This window comes from Pteropus alecto, unplaced genomic scaffold (assembly GCF_000325575.1).
Source record: "Pteropus alecto unplaced genomic scaffold, ASM32557v1 scaffold398, whole genome shotgun sequence".
Lineage (NCBI taxonomy): Eukaryota > Metazoa > Chordata > Mammalia > Chiroptera > Pteropodidae > Pteropus > Pteropus alecto.
In genome coordinates this window covers 2,924,445-2,931,805 of record NW_006442497.1, presented here as the reverse complement: position 1 = coordinate 2,931,805, position 7,361 = coordinate 2,924,445, and the positions used below count along the sequence as shown (strand labels likewise).

The 7,361-nt window shown below is 38.5% G+C and overlaps 1 long non-coding RNA gene and 1 pseudogene across 1 annotated transcript; one reads left to right on the top strand and one right to left on the bottom strand.

The window, feature by feature from the left end:
* Positions 1-728: 728 nt before the first annotated feature.
* LOC112471419 lies at positions 729-2,607 on the bottom strand. Its single transcript, XR_003043296.1, has 3 exons — positions 2,441-2,607; positions 2,269-2,355; positions 729-1,538 (listed from the first exon to the last, which is right to left on the bottom strand). It is a non-coding gene; the product is annotated as an uncharacterized LOC112471419 (long non-coding RNA).
* A 2,579-nt stretch (positions 2,608-5,186) lies between these two features.
* On the top strand, positions 5,187-6,319 carry LOC102888530 (annotated as a pseudogene).
* The last annotated feature ends 1,042 nt before the right edge of the window (positions 6,320-7,361 follow it).

Below are 7,361 nucleotides of genomic sequence, written 5' to 3'. Positions count from 1 at the left end.
AACACATATTATATTCACTTTAGAGAAGGATATTAAAAGTTAAAGAGATTAAATGACTTTCTCAAGGTCATAGGTCTGAGATGAGAAAATTTTAGCACACTGCCTTTAATGAGGGTGATGAAAGAATGATAATACAAAATAAAACTGTAAAAGCTGAGGGAGAACAATGGGGGTTTGAGAGGTTAAAGCTCATATTCAAATAAGCATTCTAAATGCTCATTTGTTATAAATAAATGGATATTTCACAGGAAGAAGCAGAAAGAGAGAATAAGATGGGTCTTTAGGAGCATGTGGAGCCTAATGAACAGAACTGAGAAGTATTACAGAAATTTTGGTCCTGGAAGGGCTGATGAGGTGGTGTTGAATAGATGAGAAAGGTACAGCCTAAGATACTTCAAGATAAGACTCCACTCCATGGTAGGTAGGGGTGTGGTTTACTGATGTGAGCCTGGCCATAATAGCTTTTAGCTAAAGCCTGTAGTTTGTCCCACAGAGGGAAAGGATGAGATTCAAAGTGCTGGTGTGAAGTGTGAAGGAGAAAGAAGCTGAAGGATGATTCGAAACAGTCCCAGCTGGCCTATGTGTGCTAGAGAGAGGACTATGAATCTAGGAAGCACCCAAGAAAGGTTATTTCTTCATTATGAATGAAAACATGGGATAGAGGAACTGAGATAGTGGCTAGATCCTAGCAAGGAGAACCAGGGCACTGATTTCAGGTTTGAGTCAAAATATGTACAGTATTGAGATTGCATCTAGAAATGACCTCGCTCTGAGGCAAGTATATAGTATGTCTGGACCCTCTATGTGTGTTGGACAATAGAAGGAAGGAGGAGAAGGGAGTGAAAGCCAGGGTGGGATGCCAGGAGCTTTGATGGGAATAATGTCCCCATTTACATCCTTAGGTTAAAAAAAAAAATTGACAACCATGAGGAGAGAGCCCAATAGGGCCTGGGAAAAGCCCTCACTGCCTGTTATTCTGGCTTTATTGGAGCCCATGCTATGACAGGTTGGAGGATTCTGTGACTACGCTTGGGGGATGAATCTGGAGTAGATGACCAAGGTCTCTAAAGAAGATAATCTTTGGGTTTCTAGAATTGTCTTGAACCTTAAGAGGTGGGAATGGAATTCAGATGTTTCATGTGTGGAAGAAGAAGGAGTGACAAAGGGTTAGGATCATGTCCCCAGAAGGGCAAGGCTGAGAAGGGGCTCTGAGCAGAGTGTCTGAGGTACTCCCTTCTCTGGGGAGGGAATCTCACCTCAGTCCTAGGCCTGGAAGAACCTCACCTCTGTGATCTCCTGACACCAGGCCTATAGCTCAAGGTCCCCTCTCACAACATCATCCCTGTGGTAGAACAGGTGGACGATCCCCTCCACATACCTGCCCAGAGGAGAAGAGAGCTGAGCCCCTTGAGAGTAGAAGGCTCTAGCCTCTGATCTCTACTCCTTTTCTGTGGCCTCCTCCCAGCTGATTCTCACTGTCCTGGAGGCAGATCTTATAAGACTTGTGTTTTGAGACATCCCCTCATTCTTTCGAAACACTGGTTTAGAAAGGAAAGAAACGTATATCAGTTTTAAGAATTCTGTACACATGGTTGATAGTCATTCTTCTTACCAAAATCCCTAATTCCACCAGATTCCATCGTTTTACCCGCTCACAACTTTGCCTACTTAACACTATTGCAGTCTCTCCATCTTTGGACCCTACCACCGACCTCTCACTCTTCCTCCTCTCTCCCAGAATTGAGTCCTCTGCTTTCCCTGTCTAGACTTTCTTGTTTCATATTCCTTTTGCCCCATGCTGACCTCAGGCCAGAGCCCCACTCTCCCTCTCCCCAATGACACTGCATTTCTCAGCTCCCACTCTCACCCACCCAGCAGTAACCTCCCAGAGCCATAAAGCATGTGAGCATAGAGAGCACTTGAGATTCACAGCAGGCCCCAGTTAGCAAGATCATTAGGAGGACAGAGGGAGTGGTAGGTCAACTGAGCTGTGACCAGAGTAACTGCACGTGGCCCCCTCCACCTCTGCTCACTGCCTGGGACAAGAAAGATGAAAGTCTTTGAGGGGAGAAACAACTGGAGAACATGGCATACTATATAAGGGGTCAGATGTGAGCTTTTCAGATTTAATGACATTGGTATAAAGGGACAATGCTCCTGGGTTTCAGGATCAGGACATTCACACAGGTTGGTCTGGGATCTTGAAAGTGACAGGAGGTCACGGGGACTTTGATGATTTGGTGTCCCCATACCTCATTACCTCGTTACCTTATTAAATATATCTTCATCTGAGATGAGCTGGGTCTGTGCCAGGGTGTTGATCTTCATGGTTAAGCAGATGTGTGGAATCAGGAGCTTAATGAAGATTAGGGGGTGGTTAATGAAGACCATGCTTGGGTCCTTCTTTATTAGGGAGTGGCATCCAGCTTGTGTTTTTTACCTGGACTGCTAGAAGAGGTTGAAGTTTATTGACTTCAGGCCATTCTCTCTGTTTCACTTGGAGCCTCCAGGGTTCAAGGAGCAATGGAAGTGCTTGTTCAAATGCACAGCTGCTATTTCAAGCTTCTCAAAATTCAGACCTGTTTTGTTTCCTATTCTGTGATAAACCAATTCCTAGAAGAGTAATATGAAAATATACAGTAATATATTCCTGTACCACCCAACTTACAATCATGAAATAATTGCTCTGATGCTGATATATTTCACAAAGTCTGAGTCGTTATGTTGTAACATGTTTTTAAAATAAATATAATACACCAGGAGGATCTTTTAAAATTGGCAAACATGAACCTGATTCACAATTCTGAAATCTGAGTGTCTTGTCATACAGATGGCCAATAGACATAAGAAAAGATGCTCAACATCACTAATCATCAGAGAAATGCAAATTAAAAGTACAATGAGATATCAACTCACACTTGTCAGAATGGCTATCACCGACAAATCAATAAGCAACTAGTGTTGGTGAGGATGTAGAGAAAAGAAAACCCTGTGCACTGTTAGTGGGATTGCAAATTGGTACAGCCACTATGGAAAACAGTATGGCGGTTTTCAAAAAGATTAAAGATTGAACTACCTTATGACCCAGCAATTCCACTTCTGGGTATTTATCCAAAGAGATACACGACATAATTTGAAAAGCTATATGCATCTCTATGTTCATTGTAGCATTATTTACAATAGCCAAGATATGGAAACAACCTAAGTGCCCATCAATAGACAATTGGATAAAGTGGTTCATATATACAGTAGAATATTACTCAGCCATAAAAAAGTGAAATCTTACCATTTCAACAACATGGATGGACCGAGAAGGTATTATGTTAAGTGAAATAAGTCAGATAGAGAAAGACAAATACCATATGATTTCATTCTGTGTGGAATCTAAAGAACAATATAAATGAACAAACAAAACAGAAACAGAGTCATAGAAAGAGAACAAACTGATGGTTGCCAAATAGGAGAGGGGTGGGAGCTAGATGAAAAGAGAAAGGAATTAAGAAGTACAAATTAGTAGTTACAAAATAGTCATGGAGATGTAAAGTATAGCATAGGGAATAGAGTCAATAATATTGTAATATTGTCTGGTGTCTGCTGGGTACTAGACTAATGGGGGGATCACTTCGTAAATTACATAAATGTCTAACCACTATCCTATAAATCTGAAACTAATATAAAATAATACTGAATGTTAACTGTAATTGAAAAAAAAAATTTAAATAGAAAAAGGGACTAAGTGCTACATGGTGGCAGTACTACTTTAATTTAAAAAAAAAAACTGAGTGTCTTGTATATGATTCAGTATGATACTGATTCATTGTAATTACACCAAATCATGCTTTGTGGAATTTTATTTCAAAACTATTATGCACGTACCTTCTCTGTTTTCCTTTTTCATTAATTTTTTGTGTCATTTCATCATTTAATGTGTTGCATTTTTGTGAGTGTCTAATTTATTGTTTGACTTAAAGTTTTGTTTTACAAAGTACTGAATATTTTGCTTTTTCTTTTGTGGTAAAATATACACAACATAAAGTTTACCATTTTAACTGTTTCTCAGTTTACAGTTTAGTGGCACTAAGTATATTGACACTAGGGGGCTCATCCATCTCCAGAACTTTTTTCACCTTCCATAATTAAAACTCTGTGTTCATTAAACAAAAATTCTCCATTTCCTCCTTCCACTAGACCTCAGCAACCACTATTGTACTGCCTCCATAAATTTAACAATTCTATGTACCTCATATAAGCAGAAACATACAATATCTGTCATTTTGTGGCTGATTTCACTTAAAAAAATGTCCTCAAGATTCATCCATGTTGTACTGTGTGTCAGAATTTCCTCTTTTTTTAAGGCTGAATAATATTCTGTTTATCCATTCAGCTACTGGTAGATATTGGATTGAGTTTACCTTTTGACTATGGTAAATAACACTGCCGTGACTATAAGTGTACAAATAACTATTTGAGTCCCTGCTTTCAATTCCTTTGGTTATATACCAGAAATGGGATTGCTGGTAATTTTATTTAAAATTTTTTGAAGGCCCACCATACTGTTTTCTATAGTGGCTGCACAACTTTACATTCCTACCAGCCATGCACAAGATTTCAATTTCTCCACACCCTTGCTAACACTTGTTATTTTCTGTTTTTATTGATAGTAGCCATCATCATGGGTGTGAGGTGATTATCTCTTTGAGGTTTTGATTTGCATTTCCCTAATGACTCTTTTTAAAATTTTATTTTAGTATTAGTTTCAAGTATACAGTACATTGATTAGACAATTATATAGTATATGAAATGATCCCCCTGATTGTTCTTTCTCTCCTCTGGCTCTACATCTAGCCAATACATTAATGCTGACTACATTCCCTATGCCATGCTCTTCATCCCCACGACCGTCTATCAACTACTGATTTGTACTCCTTTCACCCTTCATCCCTTTCTCTTAGCCCCCCAACCCCTCTGGCCATCACCAGATTGCCCTCTATATTTGTAAGTCTGTTTTTGATTTATTTGGTTTTTTTGTTCCTTAGATTCTGCATATAAATGAAATCATATGGTATTTATCTTTCTCTGTTTAACTTATTTCAACCTAAATGCCCATCAACAGATGATTGGATAAAGAAGTTATGGTTCATATATAAATTGGAATATTACTCAGCCATTAAAAAAAGTGAAATCCTTCCACTGAGCTGCCTTACAGCCAGAAGAGATACAAGGAAATCATTAAGGAAGTTATCACCTATATTAAGAAAATTGGCTACAACCCTGACACAGTAGCATTTGTGCCAGTTTGTGTCTGCCACTCCAGGATGTCTACAAAATTGGTTGTATTGGTACTCTCCCTTTGGGCCAAGTGGAGACTGGTGTTCTCAAACCCAGCATGGTGGGCACCTTTGCTCCAGTCAATATAACAACTGAAGTAAAGTCTGTTGAAATGCACCATGAAGATTTGAGTGAAGCTCTTTCTGGGGACAATGAGGGTTTTAATGTCAAGAATGTATCTGCCAAAGATGTTTATGGCAATGTGGCAATGTGTCATGGCAATGTGGCTGGTGACAACAAAAATGACCCACCAATGGAAGCAGCTGGCTTCATGGCTCAGGTGATAATCCTGAACCATCCAGGCCAAATCAGTGCCAGGTATGCACCTGTGCTGGATCGTCACACTGCTCACATAGCTTGCAAATTTGCTGAGCTGAATGAAATGATTGATCATCGTTCTGGGAAAAAGCTGGAAGATAGCCCAAAATTTTTGAAATCTGGTGATATTGCTATTGTTGATATGGTTCCTGGCAAGTCCATGCGTGTTGAGAGCTTCTCTGACTATCTTCCTCTGGGCCATTTTGCTGTTCGTGACATGAGACAGACAGTTGCTGTGGTTATCATCAAAGCAGTGGGCAAGAAGGCAGATGGAGCTAGCAAGGTCACCAAGTCTGCCCAGAAAGCTCAGAAGGCTAAATGAATATTATCCCCAATATCTGCCATCCCAGTCTTAATCAGTGGTGGAAGAATGATCTCAGAACTGCTTGTCTCAATTGGCCATTTAAGTTTAATAGTAAAAGACTGGTTAATGATTACAATGCATCGTAAAACCTTCAGAAGGAAAGGAGAATGTTTTGTGGACCATTTGTGTGTGTGTGTGTGTGTGCGTGTGTGTGTGTGTGTGTGACAGTTTTTAAGTTATTAGTTTTTAAAATCAGTACTTTTTAATGAAAAAACTTGACCAAAAATCTGTCACAGCATTTTGAGACCCCATTATAAGAAATTTTAATGAGGAAAAAAAAATGAAATCCTGCCATTAGCAATGTAGATGTACCCAAAGGTTATTACGCTGAATGAAATAAGTCCCTAATGATTCTTAATGTTGAGTATTTTTTTATATGCCTATTGGCCATTTGTAGATCTTCTTGGAAGAAATGTTTACTCAAGTCCTTTGTCCATTTTTAAATCAAGTTGTCTTTTTTATTATTGAGTTTTAGGTGTTATTTTTATAATCTGGATATTACTCCTGATTAGATATATGATTTATAAGTATTTTCTCCTATGGATTGCTCTTCATCATCTTGATAGTGTCAACTGATGCACAAAAATTTTAAATTTTGATTTAGTCCAACTTACACATTTTTTATTTTTTACCTGTGCTTTTGCTATCATATCCAAGAAATCACTGCCAAATCCAATGTCGTAAAGTTTTTCCCTATGTTTTCTTCTAAGACTTTTATAGTTTTAGCTCTTACATTTTGGTATTGATCCATTTAGAGTTAATTTTTGTATATGGTGTAAGGTATGGGTCCAACTTCATTCCTTTACATACCCTCACCTCTCTATTGAAACTTCTTTTAAAGCTTCTTTATGACCTGTTGTTCTCTTAACTCCCAAGGTTTTTTTCTTAGTGACCGTAGCTATAAAAGTCTCTGATCTTTTTTGAATTCTTGTAGGCTTCTGGGAGAGGTTCACTAACCTCAGGCCATTCTCTCTGTTTTCATTTGAGGCCGTTGGCATTCATGTACACAAACCCATATCTGCCTCTCCACACTTCTCCAACCTCTGGCCTGCCTTATATCCTAATTTAGGATTAAGCTAATTTCTAAGACAGCAAATGAGAATATCCAATGCCTGTCCCTCTACTACCCAATGCTTTACCACAAAATAAAGAAATCTGACATTATTATATTCTCAGGATCTAGGCTTGTACCCTGTTACATACTTTTTAAGTCAAAATGAAAACACTAGGATCATCTTAATTTAATAACTGTAAACTTGATTTGCAATTCTAAGATTTGAATGTTTTCTATATAGAAATCAGCATGACACTGATCTGCTTGTAATGGCATTAAATCACACTACATAGAATT